The following is a 27,923-nucleotide window of genomic DNA, read 5'->3' as shown; positions in this document are numbered from 1 at the left end:
AGGGCCTGTCCACAGGTCAAGACTAGAGCCAGAAGCGGCTCCCAGACCGGTTTAGCCGGTTCCTGGAGCGCGGGCGAGGTCCAGCCGCCTTAGGCGGTTAAGACGCAGACCTTGACCAGATTGCCAGCGGCTCGGGGCGGGCGCTCGATCTACCCTTGGAACTTTGAGTCCTAGGCTGGGCCCTGGGGGTGAGTGGTTTAGCCAAGGTAGAGGGCGGGGTTATCCGGGTGTCGATCACGTACGTGGGCGGAACATGCAAATTAAGCAGCTTTCCATTTCTCTCTGAGCCCCGCCCCTCCGCGCTGCACCGAGCTACTTCCTAGAACTCCCGGAGTCGGTCGGTGGCTCAGGCGGCTCCGCCCCTCCCCCAAGCTCGTCCCTCCCGGATTCCGCCCACATGGTCGGAGCTTAGCCACCCCCTTATCCCAGTGCCCCGCGGATGTAGGGGTGGGGTTTAGGAGCCGAGCGGGAAGGCGGAGGCCGTGCTGTGGGCTCCTGGGGCTGGGGGTCGGCTCGGAATCAGGTAAATGCCACCGAAAGCTGAAGGGGGACGGGATTGCCAGAGTTTGAGGCTCGAGCTACTCGCCCTCGGCGTAGGGGCTACTGAAACCCTCCCCCACCATGTTTGCCTAGAGGAGCCCAGACCCCCACAGTGGTGACCAGGGGAGGCCAGGACACACACACCTCCACCAGTAATGTCTAGTGGAGTTCAGATGCACACACTTGTGTTCAGGGGGGCTCAGGCCTTCCCCATCCGTGTCCGGGGTTACTCACTAGGTCATTTCATATCTGTTTGCTTTGAGGCGCAGCCTAGAGGGGTGTTCGGCCCACCTGTGTTGGGGGAACTTCAGGTCTCCCCAAATTTGTGTTCAGGGGAGTTCAGCCTAGGGACTAAGGCCCTCCACTTGCACGTCCAGGCCTAATAGCATCTCTCGGCCTGCCCCTTTATTGCAGTCCCTCCCAGCAGAAATTCCCCCTGGGTCCCCATTCCGCCTCGCCTCTCTGCCCTTTTCTTTCTCCCTTCCAGCCTCCTGGCCCCACTGGCTTCAGATCATCACCCCCTCCCCAGGACATTGTTGACTCACAGTTAAGAGGCTATCTCAGGCTTCAGTCTGGCCACCCTCCTTTTTATACCTAGGCAGCTCTCCGGAGGCCCCCTGGGGTCCTGTCTTCTCCGCCCACCACCTGACTGGCACCATTTAATTTCCCCCTCAGCCTGTCCACCCACATCTGGTTGTCAGCTGCTGGCCCTCACCCTGCATGCCCCCCAGGGTCTCCTAGGGAATTGCTCACAGCTCTCTGCCTCCTTCTGTGCCCCCAAATCCAGACTGCCCCCCCAAAGCAGAACCTTCCCCTCCTCCCTGGCCCCCCATCCAAATCTGCTAATCAGAAAAAGTCCTAGCCTAGTGCCTGGAAGAGAGATCTGAAATCAGAGAAGGGGTGGGGTGTGAAACTTTCCAACACAGAGATGCTGGGGGTGGGGGAAATGGGTGGAGGGAGACAGGAGCTTAAGTTGTACCTAAAAGCTTGAGATCAAAGCCGTCTGCCTTCCAGATGAGGGCTGTGGGGGAGGGTTGTCCCCCCTGGGGGCGCGGGTAAGCCTGAGCCCCCCCTTCCTCGGAAACCCCCCAAGACTCTGCGGTGACAGCTGTGCCCCAGCCCGCGCCCCGTGGGTTTCCTTTTCCGGTGCTTGCTCTCCCGACAGGCTGGCCTGCAGTCTGGAGACACTGCGCCTGGCCCTTTTGAAGGGGCTCCCTAGAGGGTCTTCCTGGACAAGAGGGAGGGGACCAGCTGGAGAACAATGGTCTTCTGTGGCTCCCGGACGCCAGGCGCTTCCTGTTAAACCCTTCCCTGGAGACCCGGCTGCAGGGGGGAGCGAGGCAAGGGGATTGACAAAGTCAGCAAATGCACTGCATTTTCTCTTGTTCCTCGTCTTGTTTGTGAAAGTATCAGGAAGCGGTGAGGCGAATGCAGACCTTGCCCTCCTCAGTGGAGTCACTCTGGGCGTTTCTTTTCCCCTCTGTGGCTGGGAGTTGTGCCCCCCAGGGGATGGGGCATGGTTAGAAATCCTGAGATCTCTGGGGCTGGACTTGGCCCCGCGGGGGACCCAGGCATCCCAGGTGATCCCGAAGTGCAGCTGTATTTGCCAACCGTGGTTCTAACTGCCTTGTTGGTGAGCTGGAGGTTGCAGCCCCTGAGCCATTCCCGAAGTGGGCTGGGCCTTGATTTCCCTCAGTTTAGGATTTCTCCCAAGCATTGGACCAGAGCACCAGGCGGTCCTGAGGGGCCAGAGTGGCAGTGAGCTAAGCCGAGGGTCTTGGAAACACGCTGCTCTTCCTAGGAGCCCTGGGAAGATATGTTGGGGAATTAGCCACTGTGTTAATTGAGGCTTCCTGCAAAGTCCACTGTGTTTACAGAGCTAACCTGAGATGCATCCTCAGAAGATTCTGTGAGCCTCTGAAGGGCCCCCAGAGACTCTGCATCCAACCCCAGGGGCTTCTGGTTAGAGACCAGATAATATGCCCTGGTTTACGAAGAGACAGTGTATGTTGATACTTAACTGCCAGCCAGGTGCTTTGCTGGGTATACATATTCACTTAGTTAAACTATGCCACCTGAATATTCGTTGGAAGGACTGATGCTGAAGCTTCAATACTTTGGCCACCTGATGTGAAGAGCCGACTCAGTGGAAAAGACTGATGCTGGGAAGGATTGGCGGGAGGAGGAGGGTCCGACAGAGGATGAGATGGTTGGATGGCATCACTGACTCAATGGACAAGAGTTTGGACAAACTCCGGGAGATAGTGAAGGACAGGGAAGTCTGGTATGCTACAGTCCTTGGGTCACAGAGCTGGATGCGAATGAACAACCACAAAACCCTGCCCCAAATTTGGGTCAGAATTAAAGTCGGCACTTTCACTAACCCCATTTTATGGATGAGGGAGTTGAGGCACGGAGCAAACATGTCTAGTAATACAAAGCCATTTGTTCTTTCTCTCCTGGATTTGGGGCTGGAGGATGGAGTGGATGGTTAGGTGGGCTTTTCTTGTATATATCCAGCAACTTATCTCTGGTTCACAGATAAGGAAGAGAGCTCAGGGTGGTGAGATCTGCCGTCCAGGTCTCTCGCCCACCACCAGGCAGTGTTTCCTCTCCTGGCCTCCTGTGCTTGCCGCCCACTGGCTTCACCCACCAGCTTCCTTCTTCAGCTTTTTCACACCCACTTGCTGGGTAATTCTGTACCATCTTTTCTCCTGCTTCTTCTGGTGAAAACATCCCTGGGGGCCAATTTGTGCATGCTTGGCCCAGGGGTTTGATGAGGATGAAGTTGTATTTGGGTGTTTTGTGTGTGTGTGTGTGTGTGTGTTTTTGCTATATTTTGCAGCTTAGAGAATCTTAATTCCCTGACCTGGGTTCAGGCATGGAACCCGTGCCCCCTGCAATGGAAGCATGTAGCCCTAATCACTGGGCCACCAGGGAATTCCCTGGGTTTGAGTTTGGGTGTTTGTTGTTTCATGTTTTCGATGATTATTACTAACTGAGCAAATCCAAACCACTGCTAGACTAGAAAGACTGCTTCGGGCTGGGGGTGGGGGCCCTTGCTGGTGTCTGGGACAGGAAATGGCTCACCGCTTCACCGTTTAGACCCGAGGGTGAGGGCGGACAAGGAGGGGCCATCAAAGGCTGCCAGCCCTGTTAGCTGCGTGTCGGAGGCCACAGGAGATTGGCCCTCAGCCCCAGCATCTCGAACTCCAGCCAGTGCCCCCCACCTCCCCCACCCACCCCCAACCCCCTCCCCCACTCCCACCCCACCCCCCAGCCAACCAGCTTCTACCTGAGCTCCCTTCCCCTCTCTTACCCGCTCCTCTTCCCCTCCTACCCTCCCCCCTCCCCTGCTGTGGCCCGCCCTTCCGGAATGAACCTTGTTCTGGCTTCAGGCCACCAGGAAGGCCAAAACAAGCCTGCAGTTACTCACTGCTGGGACCCTGCTGGCAGCCGCTCCTCTCGGAAGCTCAACGTGGGGCAGGGAGTGGAGCTCTTCCCCCCCAGGGCTGTGTGCAGCTTCCACCTTCAGATAATCCCCTGCTGCCTTCTGGCTCCTCTTTATGAAGTGTTAGTCGCTCAGTCGTGTCTGGCTCTTTACTAGGATTCCATGGACTATATAGCCCACCAGGCTCTTCTGTCCATGAAATTTTCCAGGCAGGAATACTGGAGTAGGTTGCCATTTTCTCCTCCAGGGGATCTTCCTGACCCAGGGATCAAACCTGGATCTGCATTGCAGGCAGATTCTTTTACCTTCTGAGCCACCAGGGAAGCCCCGTGGACATCACCTTATAAACAGATGTTGGATTTTAGAAGTACTCTCCTGTTGTTTGGGACTAGGTGTTACCTTCTGAGAAGGGAGGGGATGAAACCAGTTCTTTTTTTTTTTTTTTTGGTTTCCGGGATTCTAGTTCCCTGACCAGGAAAGGAATCTTTGCCTCCTGCAGTGGGAGCATGGAGCCCTAACCACTGGACTGCCAGGAAAGTCCCTCTGAGGGAGAAACTGAGGTTGTGAGATGGGGCTTGCCCCAAAATCTCCAAAGCCTTACTTTTAGCCAGGGAGGGTACTTCCCCTCCCTTTCTCTGCTATGCATCTCAGGGCTGCTGCTTGGGAGATGGGGCCACGGAGGAGGGAGTGTGCAAGAGGGGGCCCCTGGGGACTCTGCAGTCAGCAGGCACTAACGCATTTGTCTTCAGCCTGAGCGTTCTTCTGTCTCCCCAGCCACCCTCCCTTGTCCCGGTTCTCACGACTCTCTGGACATCTGTGGGTGGGACATACTTGTTGCCCAATCTCCCAGTGGTTATACTGTGACTAAAGCCAGCCCTGTCCCTGGAGGCTGGGAGGCTGGAGCCAGGGTGCACCCGCAGGGCCACATGTCCCAAGCTTGACCTGGGTTTCTGGTCAGACCGGGTGGACAGGCGGGCAGGCTGGGTCTTTTCAACACCCTGAGTTGAGGCTGAGTCTGGGCCCAGCAGGTTACACACACACACACACACACACACACACACACACACACACACACACACACACGGCTCTGTGAAAGTTTCTGCCCACCCTCTGAATGGCCCAGGTTCCCTCTGATTGTCCTGAATTACCCTAGTATCCCTCCTCCTTGCAGCTACCAATACATTCTAGAAAGCTGGGGAAAGATCCTCAGTGAGACCCACCCTCTTGCCAGCCACCCATCATATGGGCCGGGTTCTCAGGCATGCTCCCTGCTTTGTGCTCAAGGCCAGCGCAGTTCTTCCCCCAAACCTTCCCTCCTGTTGGAGCAGAGCCCATCCTGCCCCGTTGCCATGGCATCTGTTGTACCCAGAAGCCAGGTGGTCTTTTGTTCCCTGATGTCCCTTCTAGGCTCAGACACTTCTGAGCTCAGCGAGAGTCACTCGGTCCCCCTGTGTCCCCCACATTCACTGAGGCTGTGTGCCCCAGCAGTTCACCTGTCTCTCCTCCCATGACTCTGAGATGGGCAGTGATAGCACTTATACAAATTTCAGATTTGAACTCGGATCTATGAGAGACTTTGGAGAGTAAGGTTGTTTTTTTTTTAAATAGTCATTTGCCTTTTTTTTAAAAAAAAGTATTTATTTATTTGGCTGCATTGGGTCTTAGTTGCAGCATGGGAGATCTTCATTGCAGCATGTGGGATTGCTCGCTGCAGTGCACAGGTGTCTTTAGTTGTGGCCTGTGGTCTTCTCTTTAGCTGTGCACAGGCTTGGTTGCCCCGATGTATGTGGGGTCTTAGTGCCCTGACCAGGGATCGAACCTGAGTCCCCTGCATTGGAACGTGAATTCTTAACCGCTGAACCACCAGGGAAATCCCAGATCTGTAGGTCTTAAGAACGACAGTCATCACAACAGCTGTTGCTTCCTAGTTTAGGCACTTCACCTCTGGAGTCGTCATCACAAAGATTTATTGCCTTATCCTCATTTCACATTGTGGAAACTGAGGCATAGTGAGTTTGGATAGCTTGCCAGCTAATATGTAGTCTGCTGCTGCTGCTGCTGCTGCTAAGTCACTTCAGTCGTGTCCGAGTCTGTGCAACCCCATAGACGGCAGCCCACCAGGCTCTGCCATCCCTGGGATTCTCCAGGCAAGAACACTGGAGTGGGTTGCCATTTCCTTCTCCAGTGCATGAAAGTGAAAAGTGAAAGTGAAGTCGCTCAGTCATATCCGACTGTTAGCGACCCCATGGACTGCAGCCTGCCAGGCTCCTCTGTCCCTGGGAGTTTCCAGGCAAGAGTACTGGAGTGGGGTGCCATTGCCTTCTCCAATATGTAGTCTACTAGATAGCAAAAAAGTGCCAATTTCTTGACTCTCGACTTTTGAGGCTGGATCGTTCCCTGTTGGGAATGATGGGGGCGCTGCCTGGTGCATCTTAGAATGCTGAGTTGCAGTCCTGGCTTCCATCCACTAGTGTTACCTGGAAACTGGGTTCACTTCTTGGTTGGGTATCAAGCCAGACACCACCAAGGAATTTCCCTGGTGGTCCAGTGGTTAAGAATCTGCCTTCCAATGCAGGAGATTCAGGTTCCATCTCTGAGGGGTGGGGGGGATAAGATCCCACATACCGCAGGACAACTAAGTCTGAATCACAACCCATAACAATCCCCACCCCCACCACCCACCCCCGCTCTGGAGCCCATGCACCACAACTAGAGAGAAGTTGCAACTAGAGAAGTGTACGCAGCAATGAAAGACCTCACATGTGCAGCAAGGGTCCTAAGACGTGAGGCAACCAAATATTTAGAAAAAAGAAAGACACAACCAAGTCAAAGATCAGGGGGAGGAGCGGCTTAATACTTGGCAGCAAGTAAGAACACCAGGCTTTTGAACTATGGTGTTGGAGAAGACTCTTGAGTGTCCCTTGGACTGCAAGGAGATCCAACCAGTCCATCCTAAAAGAGATCAGTCCTGGGTGTTCATTGGAAGGACTGATGTTGAAGCTGAAATTCCAATACTTTGGCCACCTGATGCAGAGAGCTGACTCATTTGAAAAGACTTTGATGCTGGGAAAGATTGAGGGCAGGAGGAGAAGGGACGACAGAGGATGAGATGGTTGGATGGCATCACCAACTCAGTGGACATGAGTTTGGGTAAACTCCAGGAGTTGGTGATGGATAGGGAGGCCTGGCATGCTGAGGTTCATGGGGTCGCAGAGAGTCAGACAGGACTGAGTGACTGAACTGAACTGAAGAACACCAGCGAGCTTTCCCAAAGCCGTGTCTCCAAGACCAGCAAAATTGGGGAAGTTTTAAGCTAAGGATACATGCTTATTCAGGAGCTGGCTTGAGCAGAGGAGAACGCAGCATAGAATTCAGCCAAAGCTTCCCAGATGGCTCAGTTTTAAAGAACCTGCCTGCTAATGCAGGAGAATTGGGTGGGGAAGATCCCTGGAGAAGAAAATGGCACCCCACTCCAGTATTCTTGCCTGAAAACCCCATGGACAGAGGAGCCTGGTGAGCTACATACAATCCATGGGGTGACAAGGAGTCGGACAGGAATGAGGGACTAAACAAAATAGAGTCCAAGCTCTATTTGGTTCAAGTCAGGAGGGTCAACAAAATCATTGTATCCTCCACCTTGGCGGAGGGGGGCTTAGTTCCTGCAGAACTCAAAGACCTGTATCAGATTGTTCAGGAGGAACCAGGACTGCGTTTTATGGCTGAACAATTGTTTCCTGACTGCTTTTCCTAGGTTATTCCATTCCCTCACTTCCCTTGAGATCATTGATTACTGAGACCTGTTCAAGGACAAGCCTTATGGCCAGGCTAAAATCCCCAAATGGCTTAAGCTAAAAATGACTTCACGTTTGTCAAGGAAGTCTGGTTCTCTTTCTTCAGGCTCCCCCCTCCCCCGCCCCCCGCCCCAATCCTATCTGTCTATACTGGGTACCGGAGCACTACCTCCTACAGTCATGGCAACAAATAATGTCCCCAGATGTGGCTTCCTGTTGGTGTGGGGTGGAGGGCAGGCTCACCACCCACTTTTGACTGCCCTGCCTCTTTACATAGATGCCTGCCTGCAAAGTATCACTGTGTGTGTGTGTCTTTTCCCCCAAACAGGTATAGAGTTCTGAGGATGGAGGTGATTGGCAGGTTCTGGCATCTTGGGGAGAGATTGAGTGGGACTGTCATCCTAGGCCATGGGGTGCCGGTTCCCCAGGTCCTGGTGGGTGGAGACAGGCCAGCTTTTCTTCCTTCCTGGTTCCCAGAGGTGGGCGATGGCCCAGACACAGCCCAGGAGCCAGAAGGCGTGGGGAGCCCTGACCTGGCATCAGAATTTACTGGGTGTTGCCCAGGTGTGTGTTCTGAGATCCAAGGGCCCTCGTGGGTGTGGAGAAGAAACCAGAAGCTAAAGTAGGCCTCCCTGCCCGCCTGCCTGCCGCCCTCACATCCCACCCAGCCCTGGCTCCCGGCCAGCAACTGCCAGAGTGGTGACTCAGAGCGGCAGAGCCCAGGAGAGAAACAGGGTGCAGGGTGGGGTGTCCCCCTCATCCAGCTTTCCCAGCACCCCATTAAGACCAGGACCCTTGAGGCTGCATTTCACAGTCCCCTGCACACCACCAACATCTTCCCTCCCTGCTCCCCACCGGTGGGATTTTTTTCTTTTCCTTGGCACTAGGCTATGGCAGGAAAACAGAAATGTGTGTGGGGCATGAGATATCTCTAAGGTTGGAATATATTTAGGCCAGAATGAGAGAGTGTGTGTGGTGGGGCACAGTCTCAGGCCCTGGCCTGGTGGCAGTGAGGAGTGAGCCAGTGTAGACAGCGAGCTCCCTCTTATAGACCTCCCGGGTTTCCCAGGGGCAGAGGCGGGGAGGACGGGGGAGGTCCTAGAAGTGGAGGCATGCCCTGCATAGCACCATGCTGGATCATCTACAGTTGAAAACACAGAGGCCCAGACAGGTTAAGTGGTTTTCCTAAGGCTGCTCAGGAAAGAAGAGAAGGCACCACCAGGGTTTGCCTGTAGTCTGGCTGGCTGCAAAGCAGGAGTGTGCTCTTGCCATATTCATGCACACATGTGTTCATCGATGCAGCTTTCTGTACAGCCTCGTCTGTTCCCAGTCAGACGTGAGATGTGCAGGAAAGCAAGAGGTGAACTAGACCTGAGTCCCCAAACCACAACCCAGCTCAGGGTGGGGAGTGGCAGGGTGGGGGACAGAGGGGGGATGGGGAGAACATCCGCTCCTCTTCTCTGCACAGCCCTCAGGCTCAGAATGGTTTTGACACTTTTTTCTGTTTTTCTTTCTTTTTTATTTTTGGTTGTAGGGCAATGCCTGGGGCATCGTTCGGTCATAGTTCCCCCACCAGGAATCAAATCATTGAGCTCCCTGCAATGGAAGCTCAGAGTCTTAACCACAGGACCACCAAGGAAATCTAGTTTTGATATTTTTTAAGCAGTTGAAAACAAAAGATGATTCCTTGAAACATAAAAATCTTACGAATTATGATTTCAGCCCTTGTAAATTACGTTTATACAGTCATGTCCATTCCTGTCTGGCTGCTTTGCTGCTGTTGTTCAGTCGCTCAGTTGTGTCCCCATGGACTGCGACCCCATGGACTGCAGCATGCCAGGCTTCCCTGTCCTTCACTATCTCCTGGACTTTGTTCAGACTCATGTGCCATTTTTTTTTAAAATTGAGTTAAAATACACATGACAAAAATGTACCATCTTAGCTATTTTTTAAGCATACAGATGAGTGGCATTAAATACATTTATATTGCTCTGCAACCTTTATATCATCTATCCCCACAACTCTTCCCCACCCCCCCACCCCCATTTTTTCCCTACTTTTTGGCTGTTCTGTGCAGTATGCAGGATCTTAGTTCCCTGACCAAGGTTTGAACTACCCCCTCCAGTGGCAGCCCGGAGTCCTAACCACTGGACCACCAGGGAAGTCCCACCCCCACAACTCTTGTAAATCTGAAGCTCTATACCTATTAACTCTCCCGTTCACCTCCCCTCAGCCCCTGGAAACCATCATTCTACTTTCTGTCTCTATGATTTTGACTAATCTAAGTACTTGATATAAGTGCTTATAAGAATTATACAGTACTTGTCTTTTTGTGAGTGGTTTATTTCCCTTAGCAGAATGTCCTCAAGGTTCATCCAAGTTGTAACATGTATCAGAATTTCCTTTCATTTTATGTATCTATTATTACTATTTTTAAATTTTTTTTGCCACACTTTGCCCCATGCAGGATCTTATTAATAATTCCCCGACCAAGGAACCCACTCCCTCTGCAGGAGAAGCGTGGAGTCTTAACCACTGGACTGCCAGGTGAGTCCCTAGACAATAGCTTCTTTTTAATTACTTTTTACATTTTTGGCTGTGCAGGGTCTTCCTTGCTTTGCACAGGCTTTCTTTAGTTGTGGTGAGTGGGGATGACTCTTCATTATGGCGCTCGGGGTTCTCATTGCTGTGGCTTCTCTTGCTGTGGAGAACAGGCTGTGGGGCACACAGGCACAGTGGTTGTGGCGCATGGGCTTAGCTGCTGGAATCTAACGTGGAATCTTCCTGGACCGTGGATCGAATTCGTGTTTGCTGCATTGGCAGGTGAATTCTTATGCAGCGCACCACTAGGGAACTCCTTCCTTCCTTTTATTTATTTATTTAATTTTATCCTTCCTTCCTTTTAAAGGCTGAATAATATTCCACGGTGGGGATATAACACATTTTGGTAATTCCAAGCTTTGGTTTGTTCCTTGTGTTAGCTATTGTGAACGATACTGCTGTGAACATGGATGCACAAATATTTCTTGGAGACCTTGCTTTCAGTTCTTTTGGCTGGAATTGCTAGGTTGTGTGGTAATTCCATTTTTAAGTTTTTGAGAAACCTCCGTAGAGTTTTCCACAGTGGCTATCTCTTCACGTTCCTGTCAACAATGCACAGGAGCTCCAGTTTCTCCATGTCCTCATCAACACTTGTTTCTGTTTTGTTTCCTGATAGCAGTCATCCTCATATCTGCGGCTGCTTTTGTTCTATTGAGACAGGAGGGAAGGGGGCGGGGCACAACCTTTAAAAGTGTGACATAGGATTTCCCTGCTGGTCCAGTTTTTAAGACTGCCTGCCAATGCAAGGGACACAGATTTGATCCCTGGTCTGGGAAGATCCCATGTATCTTGGGGCAGCTAAGTCCACATGCCCCAACTCCCAAGCCTGTGTGCCCTGGAGCCCATACTCTGCAGTGTGTGTGTGGAGGGGCACTGCAGTGAGAAGCCGCGAATAAGAAGCCCGTGCACTGCAACTAGAGAAAGCCTGCATGCAGCGGCCAGAGCATAAATTAATGAATTAAATACAATTATAATATAAATAAAAGAGTGATGTTGTCATTGAGGATACAACATAAACTTTTCAGAAGTGATTAGATATAACATGGTGGAAGATGAGATTTCCAGTGGACCTCGAGCCTCATTACGTGCTCACTGTAATAGATTTGTTGTTCTTGTTCAGTCATTCAGTCATGTCCGACTTTTTGCGGCCCCGTGGGCTGCAGCACGCCAGGCTTCCCTCTCCTTCACCATTTCCCATGAGTTTGCTCAAACTCATGTCCGTTGAGTTGGTGATACCATCCAACCATCATCTCCTTCTGCCTTCAGTCTTTCCCAGCATCAGGGTCTTTTCTGATGAGTTGGCGCTTCACATCAGGTGGCCAAAGCTTCAGCTTCAACTTCAGTCCTTCCAATGAATATTCAGGGTTGATTTCCTTTAGGATTGACTGGTTTGGTCTCCTTATGACAGTGGGGTGGACTTCCTTGGTGGTTTAGTGGCTGAGACTCTGTGCTCCCAGTGCAAGGGCCTGGTTTGATCCCTGGTCAGGGAACTAGATCCCACCTGCCGAAACAAAAATCCCACATGCCTCAATGAAGATTGAAGATCCCGTGTGCTGCAACTAAGACCTAGTACAGCCAAATAAATAAAAATAATATTAAAAAAAGACAGCCAAGGACTTTCCTCATTGTTCAGTGGTCAAGATTTCACCTTCTGGTGCAGGGGATGTGGGTTTGATCCCTGGTAGGGAAGCTAAGACCCCACATGCTTATCAGCAAAACAAAACAAAACAAAATAGAAGCAATATTGTAACAAATTCAAGAAATACTTTGAAAAACGATCCATATATTTTTAAAAAATGGGTTCTAGTCCCGATCTGAGGTGTGTGTTTTCACTACACAGGCAGAGTGAAATTGTTATGACCACCCAGCCCAGAAGAATTGATGCTTTTGAACTGTGGTGTTGGAGAAGACTTTTGAGAGTCCCTTGGGCTGCAAGGAGATCAAACCAGTCCATCCTAAAGAAAATCAGTCCTGAATACTCACTGGAAGGACTGATGCTGAAGTTGAAGCTCCAGTACTTTGACCACCTGATGCAAAGAGCCGACTCATTGGTAAAGACTTTGATGCTGGGAAACATTGAGGGTAGGAGGAGTAGGGGGCAGAAGAAGATGAGATAGCTGGATGGCATCACTGACTCAATAGACATGAGTTTGAGCAAACTCTGGGAGATGGTGAAGAATAGGGAAGCCTGGCGTGCTGCAGTTCATGGGGTAGCAAAGAGTCAGATATGACTGAGCCACTGAACAACAACAACAACCCCAACTGAGACTTATTCCTAACTGATCTCTGGACTGTACAAATGGTTGTCCTTCCATTGAGGAGGTGGGGACAGGCAATATTTGATGCTTAAATACACTAATAAGCTCTGAAAAACATAAACACCTTTAAGAAAATACACTGGGGTTATGAGAGGAGAGAGTGCTGGGGGAAAGCAGAGTGATGGCTAATTGAGAAAGACAGTCAGGGACATGTTTGAATATTCTTCCTAGTGGAGGTGTGGAAGGGAGGTCTGTGTTTGTCACTGGAAAGCCCCTCATCTGGCCTCTGCCAACCTGTTCTTCCTGGGCAGCTGGGGACCCTGGGAGTGCTTAGGAGTTTTCTGTTTTCTGACTGTGGCCGTGATGACGAGACCTGGTATCCCAGGTGTCAAGGCAGTGTCTCAGAGCAGTTGTTTTTTTTTAATTTATTTGGCTGCAGTGGGTCTTAGTTGTGGCACATGGGATCTAGTACCCTGACAAGGAATTGAACCGGGCCCCTGTATTGGGATCTTAGCCAATGGACCACCAGAGAATTGCCAATAATACTAATTTAAAAAAACCCTGGATACTCACAACTGTGGTCTGAATGTTTGTGTCTCCACCCCCTCACTCTGTATTGAAATTCTAACCACCACGGTGATAATATTAGGAGGTACAGCCTTTGGAAGGGAATGAGGTCATGAGGGTGGGTCTCTTGTGAATGGGATTAGTGCCCTTATAAAGATACCCAAGACTCCCTGATATACACTATTATAAGGGGCAAATGTGGGCAAGAGATAGTTTGGAGTTATCCACAGCCTTGGTTGCTAAATGCAGCCTATTGCCTGTTCCTGTACAGCCAGTGAGTTAAGAATGGCCTTTTCATTTTCAAATGGCTGGAAAAAACAATTCACAATTTGAAAATGATCTATAATTCAAATTTCAGTGACCAAGGAGCTGGGGGGGATAGAACAGACTTTGCTGAAGGGTATAAACTTGGACTGAGTAGTAAATAAATCCTAGAATTCCACAGATGCACAGAAGAGTAAATACAGGTTAAAATGTTGTATTATAATCATCAGACTTGCTAAGAGACTAGCAACTTAACTATTTCCACCACTAAAAAGAAATGTTGATTATATAACATCTGGGCTTCCCTGGTGGCTCGGACGTTAAAGAATCTGTCTGCAATGCAGGAAACCCAGGTTTGATCCCTGGATTGGGAAGATCCCCTGAAAAAGGGAATGGCTAGCCACTCCATTATTCTTGCCTGGAGAATTCCAAGGACAGAGGAGCCTAGTGGGCTACAGTCCATGGGATCACAAAGAGTTGGACATGACTGAGAGACCAACATTTTCACAGAGGTGCTAATTATGGATACAATCGCAACCATATTACAATATATGTCAGTTATACTATATAAATGTATCAAATGTTGGACACCTTAAATTTATACAATGTTACATGTCAAATATATTTCAATTAAAAAGTCCATGGGACTTTCTTGGTGGTCCATTTGCTAAGACTCTGTGCTCCCACGGCAGGGGGCCTGAGTTCAATCCCTGGTCAGGGAACTAGGTCCCACATGCCCCAACTAAGAGTTTATATGCTGTAACTAAGAGTTTGGATGTAGCCACTAAAAATACTGCATACCACAACTAAAAGAGCCTTCATGCTGCAATGGAGATGGAAGAGCCCAGGTGCTGCAACTGAGACCTGGCACAGTCAAATAAATAAAAAATAAAACAATTATCTGAAAAGTCAGAGTCCATAAATAAAGTTGTTTTTAAAATTTAATTTATGTTTTGGCTTTGGTAGGCCTTCATTGCTGTGCATGGGCTTTCTCTAGTTGCAGCGAACAGGGGCATTGTGGTGGCTTCTCTCATTATAGAGCACAGGTTCTAGGTACCTCGGCTTCATAGTTGTGGAGCTTGGGCTTAGTCGTTCAGTGGCTCGCGGCAGGGATCGAACTGGCAGAGTCTTAATCACTGGGCCACCACGGAAGTCCCATAAATAAAGTTTTATTGACACACAGTTGTGCTCATTTGTTTACCTATTATCCCGGGCTGCTTTTATGCTACAAAGCAGAACTGAGTCATTGCAACAGAGACAGCCTGGCCCTTGAAGCAGAAAATATTTCCAGTCCAGCCCTTTTCAGATCTTTGTAGACCCCTGCTCTAAAGGAGCCTGAGGTCTGAATGTCAGCTGATGCTGACTTGGGGCTTTTGGGGGTGTCTACTGGTTGGCACAGCAAAGAGGTCGGAAGGAGTCGGTGTTGGAGGGGCATGGGGACACGCAGAAGGTTCTGATGATTAACACTAGGGAGAGGGTGATGGGGATACCCCCCGGGGAGGGGACATTCGTGTCTTCAAGGTGATATGGGGTTGAGCGCTGAGACTGGCAGGCTGATGGAGGCACAGCAGGGTCACAGACAGGAAGCCTAGATCTGCCTCGAGTAATCCCCACCCCTGGCCACCCACCAGAGCTGACAGATGAGACAGAAGCATCCCATGAACCACCACCACCCTGTCATCTAACCAGTCATGGGACCCTACCTCCTGTTTCTCCCTTTCCTCTGCTTTTCCCTGTCCCTCCCTGGTGCCATCATCTGTCACTGTCTGGGTGTGGAGATGTGCCCCAACTTCATGCTTCAGTGTCCCTGACCCCTCATCTCTTTTCTCAGTGTAGCCTGCACACTTAACTTTCCTATCTTTCTTTCTTTTTTCTTCTTTCCTTTTAAAAAAAATGGAGACAAAATATATGAACATAAAGTTAACCATTTTAAAGTGTACAAGGCCCTGGCATTTAGGAGAAACACAAGGTTGGGCAACCGTCACCAACTACCCATCTGCAGGAAGCTTCCGTCACACCAAGAAACCCTGTACCTGTGAGCTGTCACTCCCACCCCCTTCCTTTAGTCTCTGGCAACCAGTAATCTGTTTTCTGTCTCTGTGGGTTTCCCTCTTCTGGACATTTCATATCAATGGAATCGTACACCAGGTAGTCTTTCATTAGCTTGGTGGGGTTTTTGTTTGTTTATTTTGTTTTTGGCCATGCTCATGTCTTGTGGGATCTTAGTTCTATGATCAAGGATCGAACCCAGGCCCTCGGCAATGAACATGTGCAGAGTCCTAACAACTGGAACACCAGGGAATTCCTGTTAGCTTGTTTTTGAAACTCATTCACTTTGTAGCAGGTATCTAAAGCTCAGTCCTTTTCTGAATGAATACTCCATTGCATGGATGTACCACAATTTTTTAAATCCATTCATTTGTGGAGGGGCATGTGGGTTACTTCCACCTTAACTTATGACATAAATATACCTAAATTAAATTTTTCCTTTTTAAACTTTTATAAGTTGTGGTAAGATATGTATAAGATTTATCATTTTTAAACCATTTTTAAGTGAAAGTTCATGGCTTTACATACATTTACACTGTCACCCAACCATCACCATCATCCAGCTCCTAAACTTTTTCATCGTTCCAAACTGAAACTGTCCCTGGGAACTCCCTGGTGGTTAGGACTCTGAGCTTTCTGTGCAGGAGGCATGATCCCGGGTCTAGGAACCGAGATCCCACAAGCCATGCAGCATAGCCAAAACACGATGAAACAACTCTGTCCTCATTAAGCAATGACTGCTCATTCCCCTCACCCCAATCCCTGGTAATCACTGTCCTTTCTGTCTCGAAGTCAGTGAGCTTGCACAAATTGAAGTCTGAGCATGCCGGCTCTCCTGAACCCTCAGTAGGCCCCTACTGTTCTCAGGATAGAGACCAAATAGTCCCAAGGGGGATGCACATGGCATCTTGATCTCAATTTCCTCCTTCTCCAAGCTTATTTAGGGCCTTCCCAGTGGCTCAGTGGTAAAGAATCCACCTGCCAAGCAGGAGACTCAGGTTCAATCCCTGTGTCCACAAGATTCCTTGGAGGAGGAAATGGCAACCCACTCCAGTATTCTTGCCTGGGAAATCCCATGGACAGAGGGGCCTGGTGGGCTACAGCCTATGCGTTGCAAAGAGTCTGACTCGACTTATGGACTAAACAACATCAACAGCAGAGCTTCTTTCCCTGTATAAAAAGTCCCCACTCTTCCCTCTTCTTCTATGGGATCCTTGTGTGCACGTTCCTTTCCCCTCCTGAGGAAGGTCCACCTCTCTACAGTGCTCCCCGATGTTCCCTCATAGGACACATCTCAGCTGTAATTCATTCTTTCCCTGCCTTTTCTTTTTGGTTTGTTAGTGTAGGTTTGTTGATGTGCCCTCTGCTTCCTCCATCTGACTGGGAGTCCATGAGGGTGTGACAGCGCCTGTCTTACTGCTGTGCGTTCCCAGCTCCTGACCTTTGCCTGGCACCCTGCCCTATGTATAGTGGAATGTGTGTGTTAGTCAGTCGTGTCCAACTCTTTGCGACCCCATAGACTGTAGCCCGCCAGGCTCCTCTGTCAATGGGATTCTTTAGGCAAGAATAATGGAGTGGGTTGCATGCCCTCCTCCAGGGGATCTTCCCCACCCAGGTGTTGAACCCAGATCTCCTGCACTGCAGGCAGATTCTTTACCATGTGAGCCACCTGGAAAGCCTGTCTATGTATAGTGAAAGGATCAGCACAAAGTCCTGGCAAGGGAGGGAGAGATGGGCCAAGGTAGGTGGTGGACATCTTGAGCACCTAGTGGTGTGGGGAGCTTAGGCTGCAGCTGGGGTGGGCTGCATGAGCAGAGAGCCCAGGGGTTGGGAGCAGGGGCGGCTGGTTGGGGGCTGCAGTTACCCTGGAGCAAGGGTCTCTGGAAGTTGAGCAGTGGGCATGAAGAGCTGGACCAGGGGGCAGAAGTGAGGACTGGAAGCGTGATTGGGAGGAGGTGGGGCTGAGGGGGCACATAGATGATGCTGTTGACAGGTGGTCATTTCTGAATGCACTGTTCAGAGCCTGGGGAGGCCAGGCTGGGCCCGGCAGCCAGAGGTCCGCAGTGTCGAGGTGCCTCCTCACCCCCACACTGAGAGGTAAGCTCCTGGGGCAGGCTTGACTTGCTTCAACTGGGAGCATCTGCATAAATTACAATGGCCAGTGCCCAGTTCTGGCCCAGGAGAGAGACCTTTATAAAGTCAGACTTGGCTTCCCCCCAACTGGCTGGCCTCCTTATCCCTGATTCCAAATGCTGGCTTGTCACAATGCGTCTGCACACAAGCACGAGCCTGCATCTCTAAGGGTGGTGGTTGGGGAGAGCGGGATGCTTGCTGCACTAGGGGCAGCCTGGGGGTGGTAGCTTTTAGCAAGCTGGTGGCCATTCCCCACCCTTCCATCCGCCCCATGGTTCTTTTTATATCCTGCATTTTCATAAAGCCAAAACATCTGAGGCTGGGTTTTGTGGCAGTGGGCTGTTAGAGGCTGCAAGGGGAGCGAGGAGAAGGCAGAGAGGTGGGGTTATCAGAGCCCAGCCTCTCCAGGCCTGTGGCTGGGCCAGGGGTGGCCTCTGGCTTCCTTCCATCAGCCCACAGTCTCAGATGGTTCAGAGCTCTATTTAAAGGCTGCTTTCTCTGCCTCCACTGTGGGGTTCCCACCAGGATTCATGAGTCAGAGGGAAGGCTGGTGTGGCCCCCAATGCTTGGCTGGGTCCACCCTGAGAAGCTGGGAGCAAACTCTTCAGGAAGTAATTCTGTAGCAGCCCCAGCTGCTTGGCCCCTACTGTTCTGATATCTCCTTGCTCAGGTCTCCCTCCCAACCCCTACCCCAGCTCTGTGCCACGTGAGAAGCCCAATGAATGACCGCCTGATTCAGGGGTACCCACAGGCAGCTGAAGGCCAGTGATGCTCCCTGGGCTTGTTCAGTGGCCTCTGTAGCCAAATAGGGCTTCCCAGGTGGTGCTAGTGGTAAAGAACTCGCCTGCCAGTGCAGGACATATAAGAGACTAGAGTTCAGTCCCTGAGTCGGGAAGATCCCCTGGAGGAAGGCACGGCAACCCACTCCAGTATTCTTGCCTGGAGAATCCCATGGACAGAGGGGCCTGGCGGGCTACAGTCCATGGGGTCACAAAGAGTCAGATATGATTAAGTGACTTAGCATACATGTAGCTGCATAATACCTGCAGAATTCCAGAGGCATCCACATCTTCCTGAGGATGTGCGGTAATCTTTTCTTGCTTTTACAGCATCACCATGTGCTGCCCTGGTTGGGACCATATGCACATGTGGTGCCGGGCAGCTCCCAGGGGCCTGCACACACTGTTCTTACCACACTCCTATTTTATTGATCAGAAGGCTGAGTCCAGGGTGGGAAATGTATCTTTAGGTTGTTATAACAGAATACCATAGACTGAAAGGCTCATAAACACCAGACACTTATTCCTCACATTGTGGAGGCTGGATTGTCCAAGATCAAGGTGCCAGCAGGTCTGGTATCCAGTGAGGGCTGTGTGGCTCACCGAGTCATGGTGTCTTTTCACTGAGTCCTCACATGGGAGAAAAGACAAGCCAGTGCTCTGGTGTTCCTTTTTTTAAAAGGTATGAAAAAAATTATTTATTTAGACACATCTTGAGGCTTGTGGGATCTAAGTTCCTGGACCAGGGATTGAACTTGGGCCCTTGGCAGTGAGATCTCAGAGTCTTAACCACCAGGATTCCTTTTATAAGGGCACTAATACCATTCACAGGGGCTTCCCTTGTGACTCAGTGGTAAAGAATCCGCCTGCCAACGCAGGAGACATGAGTTCGATCCCTGGGTGGAGAAGATTCCCTGGAGGAGGAAATGGCAACCCATTCCAGTATTTTTGCCTGAAGAATCCCATGGATGGAGAAGCCTGGAGGGCTACAGTCTATGGGGTTGCAAAGAGTTGGACACGACTGATCAACTAAACCACAGCAACAATACCATTCACGAGGACTCCACCCTCATGACCTGATCACCCCAAAAGCCTCACCTCCTAATACCATCACACTGAAGGTTATGGCTTCAGCATGTGAATTTTGTGGGGCACAAATGTCCAGATCATAGCAGGATGCATATGTGTGTGTGGCAGAGCAGGGATTGTCCAACCTGACTGGGTAGGTGTCACCCTCTTACCCCAGTGCTGAGGCCCACAGATGAGTGGGGTCTTGCATCTGGACACTAGTGGGCAGTAATAGGGGTGACCCCCAGGGACAACAGAGCTCGAGAATGACGCCAGGTGTGTGAGGTCGACCAGTGCTGTCTAGGACAGTTGTCATGAGCCACACAGGGCTATTGGGTGCTTAAAAGGTGCTGATCTGAATGGAGATGTGATCTGAGTGAAAAGCATCCCCTGGGTTTCAAAAACTCAGTATAAAAAATGATCATGAAAGATTACTATGAGAATCATATCTATCACATGTTGAAATGATTGTATTTTGGCTATGTTGCACTAGGAAATAAATATATCTTTCAAAATAATCTCCCGTTAGGACTTCCCTGGTGTTCCAGTGGTTAAGATTCTGTGCTTCCAATGCAGGGGGCCTGGGTTTGATCCTGGGTCAGGGAACCAGGTCTCCCCTGCTGCAACTAAAGATCCCACATGCCCCAATGAAGATCAAAGATCCCGAATGCTGCAACTGAGACCTAACACAGCCAAACAAACAAATAAATATTAAAAAACTTCCTTTCCTCAAAAAGCTAAACATAGAGTTTTCATAAGACCCAGAAATTCCACCCCTGTATCTATCCCAAAGAATTGAAAACAGGTGTAAAAACAAAAACTTGTATGTGCAAGTGTAGCGTAGCACCATTGACAGTCATCAAAAGGTAGAAACAAGCCACATGTCCAGCAACACAGTGGAATAGTATCCAGCCATGAAAAGGAATGGGGTTGTGACTCATGCTACAACCTGGATGAACCTTGAAAACATGCTGAGTGAAAGAAGATGGGCTAAGTCACCTATTGTGTGATCCCGTTTATATGAAATATCCAGAAGAGGCAAGTCCACAGAAACTGAAAGTAGATTCGTGGTGACCAGGGGCTGAGAGAGGGAGAAATGGAGAATGGCTCTTAGTGGGGATGGGGTTTATCTTGGAGTGATGATAAAATATTTTGAAATTATCTTGAGGTGGTAGTTGCCCAGCCTTCCCAGGTGGTGTTCGTGGTAAAGAACCTGCCTGCCTGCACTGCAGGAGCTGCAGGAGACCTGGGTTTGATCCCTGGGTTGGGAAGATCCCTGGAGGAGGGCATGGCAACCCACTCCAGTATTCTTGCCTGGGAAATCCCATGGACAGAGGAGCCTGGAGGGCTGCAGTCCATGGGGTCACAAAGAGTCGGACACGACTGAAGCGACTAAGCACGCATGCACGGTAGTTGTACGACATTGTGAAGGTACTAAATGAATTGTACACCACAAATGGTTAATTTTATGTTATGTGAATTTCACCACAATTAAAAAAAAATACAACAAAACTAAAAAACACTTGTTCTTTTTTTTTACTTTCTTTAATGTGGCAACTAGAAAACACAAATGTGACTCACTTCAAGTTGCCCTGGGTCGTGGCTGGGCTAGATCACTGTGCCTCCAGGGGAGTCAAATAACACCTGTATCCTCTGCATGGCAGGTGAAAAATCCCTGGACCACTGCTGACCCAGAGCAGGGCAGGAAGGAGCTGCAGCCCTGGGGGCTGAGGAGGAGCGGAGGGGAGCTATGGCTGTCCCTCACTGTCCACCAGGGGAGTTGTGATACATCTTTCAGATAGTGAGGGAACATGAGCTTGCTGGCTGGCCAGAGGATTGGAGATAATACTTCAGTGCAGTACTTTGAACCACCTTGAACTTTTGACCATCTGACGTCCCCAAGACCTGCAGACTGTTCCTGTCGATTGGTGGTTTGCACCCGCAGCAGTCCTGGTGGGTAAGGAGGCGCCATCTAGGAGTGGTTTCGGATGTGTGTGTCTGTGCTCAATTGCTTCAGTCCTATCTGGCTCTTTGCAACTCCATGACCTGTAGGCCTCCAGGCTCCTCCGTCCATGGGATTCTCCAGGCAAGACTACTGGAGTGGGTTGCCATTTCCTTCTCCAGCAGATCTTCCCGACCCAGTGATTGAACCAACATTTCCTGTGTCTCCGGCATTGCAGGTGGATTCTTTACCACTGAGCCACTGGGGAAGCCCGAGTTTAAGATGAGATAAGAGAAGAACCAGAAAAGGGGACACAGCATGGAGGAGATGGTGGGGGGTGGGTTGGGGAGGGAGTAGCTCAGTTCCAGCCAGGAGCGGCATGTCCTTACCCTGCAGAGAGCACCACGGCTGACTGGAGGGAACCCAACTGCATCGGATTCAAGGTCTACCCTTTCTGCCTTCCATGTGAGCTCTGACAATATATCAAAACTTTCTGACTCTTAGTTTTTGATCTGAAGATGCCTCCCGCATCTCTTATCCAGCCCCTCCTCTCACGATGCTCCCCAGAGCCTCTCTGCTGGCCTCCCTCTCCAGTGCGCTCTTCTTCAGAAAAGTGGAGGCAGAAACTTAGAGGCTCTCGAGACCTCCAGCTTCAACCAGCCTCTGCAGGCTTGGATGGTGGGCCTCCCTGGACCATCTGCTCTGTTCTGAGGAGTTGTTAGAAAGTCCTTTCCATACAGCATCCAGGGATTTACTTGCCTGATGTCCCGCTGTCCTGCTTCTGACCTTGGAGAGGGTGGTAGGGGTGGTCTCACGCCCTCTCTTCTGGCTCCACCCCCACGATCCCTGTTGCTGTTGCTCAGTTGCCAAGTCTCGGCTGACTCTTTGTGAACCCAGGGACTGCAGCGTGCCAGGCTTCCCTGTCCTTCACTATTGCCCAAAGTTTGCTCAAACTCATGTTCATGGTCTTCCCTGGTGGCTCAGTCGGTAAAGAGTCTGCCTGCAATGCAGGAGACCTGGGTTCAATCCCTGGGTCGGGAAGATCCCCTGGATAAGGAAATGGCAACCCACTCTAGTATTCTTGCCTGGAACATTCCATGGTCAGAGGAGCCTGGTGAGCTATAGTCCATGGGGTCACAAAGAGTTGGACGTGACTAAGTGACTAACACACACACACACATGTTCATTGAGTCCATGATGCTATCTAACCATCCCATCCTCTCTTGTCCCCTTCTCTTGCCCTTGATCTTTCCCAGAATCAGGGTCTTTTCCAAAGAGCCAGTTCTTAACATCAGGTGGCCAAAGTATTGGAGCTTCAGCTTCAGCATCAGCCCTTCCAATGAATATTCAGAGTTGATTTCCTTTAAGATTGACTGGTTTGATCTCCTTGCTGTCCAAGAAGACTGTCAAAAGTCTTCTCCAGCACCACAGTTCGAAAGCATCAGTTCTTCCGCGCTCAGCCTGGTCCAACTCTCACATCTGTACCTAACTACTGGAAAAACCCAAAGCTTTGACTGAAAGACCCGTTAGGTACACAGCAGTCACGCGCTCGGCCATTCACCATCTGGCCTCTAGGTGGCGCTGCCTGCCTGGTGCACCAGGCCTTGGTTTTGGGGAGACATTGAGTCTCATTTGCTTGTCCATGGGATTGGTTATTATCATGTGGTCCTTGATTGGCCTGGGCGATCTGGAGATCAGACAAAGCCCTTTTTGCATAAGGCATCTGGATGCCGTTAAAAACTGTTTCTGATTACAAAAGTGAGCATGAGTATTTGTGAAATAATTTCAGTACAACACCAAGTCTACACCCCCGTCCATTGAGGGCCTTCCCCACCCTATTCAGAGGTAAACATCACAGGTCCATGGCTAGCTGTACATATCTCCAGATTTTCTATTGAACAAATGGAGTCTTGGAAGATACTGCCTGGATGGTGAAGCCTTTCTCCTGTTTAAGAGCTGCAGCCAGGTGGGTGAGGGCGAAAGTGGTGGGGAGTGGCTGGGTCTGGGTGGAACTGTGGGGGAGGTGGGGAGGAAGGCCCATCTCTGAGCAGCTTGCAGGGTCCTAGGTCCAGGGACTTAATGGGGAATTGCAGAAGGGCACGGGCCACCGTTCTGGGCAGAGACCAGAAGTCCAGTGAAAAGTGGGTGTCATGTTTAGCAGATGGGACTAACAGGGCAGATGGAGAGCAGGGTGGAATGATGCTAGTTCTATGTCCATTCTTTCTGCAGACTCTACTCCAGCCAGCAGCAACGCCCTCTTCTTTTTTTTTTCTTAGACATAAGTTTTTTAAAATATTTATTTTTGGCTGTGCTAGGTTGGCAGTTTTTCTCTAGTTGCAGCGAGTGGAGGCCACTCTCTCGTTGTACTGTGTGGGCTTCTCTTGTTGCTGAGCATGGGCTCTAGAGTGTGCTCGCCTCAGTAGTTGAGGCTTCTGGGCTCTCAAGCACAGGCTCAGTAGTTGTGGCTCATGGGCTTAGTTGCTCCATGGCATGTGGGATCTTCCCGGACCAGGGAGTGAAACAGTATCTCCAGCATTGGCAGGTAGATTTTTTACCAGAGTCACCTGGGAGGTCCAGCCTCTACTTTTTAAAATTAGTTTTTGGAGTATAGTTGATTTATAATGTTGTGTTCATTTCTGTTGTATATAGCAAAGCGAATCAGTTATACACATACATAGATCCACTCGTCTCTAACTGCTATTCCCATATAGGTCATTACAGAGTTCCCTATGCTATACAGTAGATTTTTATTAGTTATCTATTGTAAACTAGGTAGTAATGTATATGTCAACCCCAATCTCAAAATTTATCCCTCTCCCTCTTTCCCCCTTTCCCTTTGTAAACCAGAAGTTTGTTTTCTTTTCTTTGTTTTCTGGCCATGCTGGGTGGCATGCAGGATCTCAGTTCCCTGACCAGGGATTGAGTCCATGCCCCCCTGCAGTGGAAGTGCAGAATCTTAACCCCTGGACTACTGAGGAAATCTAGAACATTTGTTTTGTACATCTGTGACTCAATTTATGTTTTGCAAATAGGTTCATTTATGCCTTTTTTTTTTTTTTAAAGATTCCACATATAAGCAATATCATGTATTTGTCTTTCTCTGTCTGACTTACTTCACTCAGGATGACAATCTCTAGGTTGATTCGATTCCTGGGCAGGGAACTAGAAGCCTGCATGCCGTGCGGCATGGCCGAAAAAACAAAAACCAGCTCTCCTGAGTGTATATATATGACTGATTCACTTTGCTGTACACTTGGAACTAACACAACATTGTTCATCAACTATGTTGTTGTTCAATCGTCCACTCATGTCTGACTCTTTGCGACCCCTTGGACGGCAGCACGCCAGGACTCTCTGTCCCTCACCATCTCCTGAAGTTTGCCCAAGTTCATGTCCATTGCGTTGGTGATGCCATCCAGCCATCTCATTCTCATCCTCTGATGCCCTCTTCTCCTCCTGCCCTCAATCCTTCCCAGCATCAGGGACTTTTCCAATGAATCAACTGTTCTCATCAGATGACCGAAATACTGGAGTTTCAACTTAAGCATCAGTCCTTCCAATGAGTATTCAGGATTGATTTCCCTTACGATTGACTGGTTTGATCTCCTTGCTGTCTGAGGGACTCTAAGGAGTCTTCTCCAGGACCATAGTTTGAAGGCATCGATTCTTTGGCGCTCTGCCTTTTTTATGGTCCAGCTCTCACAACCGTACGTGACCACTGGGAAGACCATAGCCTTGACCATACAGACTTTGTCGGCAGAGTAATGTCTCTGCGTTTCAGCTCACTGTGTAGGTTTGCCATAGCTTTCCTGACAAGAGGCAAACATCTTCTGATTTCATGGCTGCAGTCACCATCTGCAGTGATTTTAGAGCCCAAGGAGAGGAAATCTGTCATTACTTCCACCTTTTCCCTCTCTATTTGCCATCAAGTAATGATGAAAGTGAAAGAGGAGAGTGAAAAAGTTGGCTTAAAGCTCAACATTCAGAAAACTAAGATCATGGCATCTGGTCCCATCACTTCATGGCAAATAGATGGGGAAACAGTGGAAACAGTGTCAGACTTTATTTTTGGGGGCTCCAAAATCACTACAGATGGTGATTGCAGCCATGAAATTAAAAGACGCTTACTCCTTGGGAGGAAAGTTATGATCAACCTAGATAGCATATTCAAAAGCAGAGACATTACTTTGTCAACAAAGGTCCAAATAGTTGAGAGGGTAACAGGCAGGAAGGCCAGGGGTCTCCAAACGGAGGAAATAGCCTGCAAGTGTCAGACATTTTTATCTCTCTTAACTGGCAGGAGGAAGCAAACTAGTGATATTTTTTCCTTCTCTATACAAATTTAAAAAGAGGTTTCTCTTAAAATACTGTGTTGCCATAATGACACCTGGTTTCACCTGAAGTTAACTATTCTCAAACCTAGAGATAACCAATAAGAGAGAAATTAAGCTATGCTAATGTGCTATGCATTTACCCCAGACTCTGTCTTCAAGTTGGTTCCGCCTCTTGGCTCAGAACCTACTTGACAAGCCAGTATGTTATACTCAGATATTGTTTCCCTAATCTCTGTAAATGAAACTATTTGTATGGTGATCTGCCCTTCTTCAAGATTCAAGTTAATCATTTTATGGTCCAAGATGAACCATTTGGTGCCAACATTATCCCAAAATGCATCTTATGGGTGAGGGGCCTGGTGCCATTCTGAGTTTTAAGACATTCCTTTCTTTTATTAACAGACTGCTAGTGACTATATAACATCCAGCTGAAGACTAGCAGGGGGGTACTCTTTCTGCCCCCTTCTGATGCCTATGTCAGAAGCTTTCTCTATCCCCTTTATACTTTAATAAAACTTTATTACACAAAAGCTCTGAGCGATCAAGCCTCGTCTCTGGCCCCAGATTGAATTCTTCTCCTCCAGGGGTCACGAATCCCGGCGTCTTTGCGTGATTCAACAACAACCTTTCATAGTCAAGGCTATGGTTTTTCCAGTGGTCATGTGTGGATGTGAGAGTTGGACTGTGAAGAAAGCTGAGCGCCGAAGAATTGATGCTTTTGAACTGTGGTGTTGGAGAAGACTCTTGAGAGTCCCTTGGACTGCAAGGAGATCCAACCAGTCCATTCTAATGGAGATCAATCCTGGGTGTTCATTGGAAGGATTGATACTAAAGCTGAAACTCCAGTACTTTGGCCACCTCATGCAAAGAGTTGACTCATTGGAAAAGACTCTAATGCTGGGAGGGATTGAGGGCAGGAGGAGAAGGGGATGACAGAGGATGAGATGGCTGGATGGCATCACCGACTCGAGGGACGTAAGTTTGAGTAAACTCTGGAAGTTGGTGATGGACAGGGAGGCCTGGTATACTGCGATTCATGGGGTTGCAAAGAATTGGACACGACTGAGCAACTGAACTGAACTGAATGAGACTGAATGCCACGATCTTAGTATTTTTAATATTGAATTTTAAGCCGACTCTTTCACTCTCCTCCCTCACCCTCATCAAGAGGTTCTTCACTTCCTTTTGCTTTCTGCCATTAGAGCAGTATCAACTATACTTAATAATAATAATTAAAAAAACCCTTTATTTTCTTATTCCTCTGTTCTCTTCTTAGGTGCTATTATTACAGAGGGAGCGCAGCCCACCCTGAGTTAGTAGTCCCTCAGCCTCCTCTACCCGAGGCAGCCTGAAGGCTTGGGGGCTGGAGCAAGACCTCTCGGAACCCTCAGTTGCTATGGTAATAACAGCCATAGTAAAAAATCACTTACTATGGGCCAGGTACCCTTTGTTCTGAGAACAGCAGTTCTCAAAGGGGTTCAGAAACTTGGGGGCCACTGAGACCCTTCCAGGGGGGTCCATCAGACTGAACTGTTTCATCTTTTTAAATAAATATTTGATACTACTTTAAAACATTATTTTTAGCCTGTGGGAATCTTTGTTCCTTGACCAGGGATAGAAGCCATACCCCCTGCATCGGAAGTAGAGCATCTTAACCACTGGACCACTGGGGAAGTCCCTGAACTATTTAAAAATATTTTTTCTTTGAACTATTTTTAATATTAATGTTAAGATGTCCTTTGCCTCTGTCACTTTTTTTCTCTCACATGTGTGTGGTGGAGTTTCCAGGGGAGAGTCCCTGTTGCAACAGGTGGGATGCAGAATCAGATGTGAGAATCCAGTTGTCTTCTGTTCACTGGACATGGAAGAGATGCAAAATTGGAAAACAATGTCTCTCTTTTTATGGAATATTTTTGTTTTGGAAAAGGTGGTTATTTTTCATTAAAAATGTTATTTGTTATCGTGAGTAGATGGATTGTGATTTAAAAACTAACAGTTTTTAAAATTAGTTTTATTTTTTTTGTTTTAATCTACAAATGGCAAATATCAGTAGCTATAACCCATATAAACAGATGTATATATATATATATAGGTGTTTTTTTTGCCATGTTGCACATTATATATAGGTATATATAATTTATTTTTT

General features: G+C 49.1%; 1 long non-coding RNA gene across 5 annotated transcripts; it reads left to right on the top strand.

The window, feature by feature from the left end:
* Nucleotides 1-196: 196 nt before the first annotated feature.
* On the top strand, nucleotides 197-27,743 carry LOC109561517 (uncharacterized). 5 transcript variants are annotated; one of them, XR_011567501.1, is made up of 7 exons: nucleotides 197-523; nucleotides 10,250-10,329; nucleotides 12,224-12,434; nucleotides 21,166-21,454; nucleotides 22,700-23,409; nucleotides 27,054-27,176; nucleotides 27,566-27,743. It is a non-coding gene; the product is annotated as an uncharacterized lncRNA (long non-coding RNA). The 5 variants fall into 5 exon arrangements; XR_011567499.1 differs by having other exon boundaries at nucleotides 27,559-27,743; XR_011567500.1 differs by lacking the exon at nucleotides 22,700-23,409 and having other exon boundaries at nucleotides 205-523; nucleotides 27,559-27,743.
* Nucleotides 27,744-27,923: the final 180 nt, after the last annotated feature.

Source organism: Bos indicus, chromosome 7 (assembly GCF_029378745.1).
Source record: "Bos indicus isolate NIAB-ARS_2022 breed Sahiwal x Tharparkar chromosome 7, NIAB-ARS_B.indTharparkar_mat_pri_1.0, whole genome shotgun sequence".
NCBI classification, from domain to species: domain Eukaryota; kingdom Metazoa; phylum Chordata; class Mammalia; order Artiodactyla; family Bovidae; genus Bos; species Bos indicus.
This window is presented reverse-complemented; position numbering and strand designations above follow the sequence as displayed.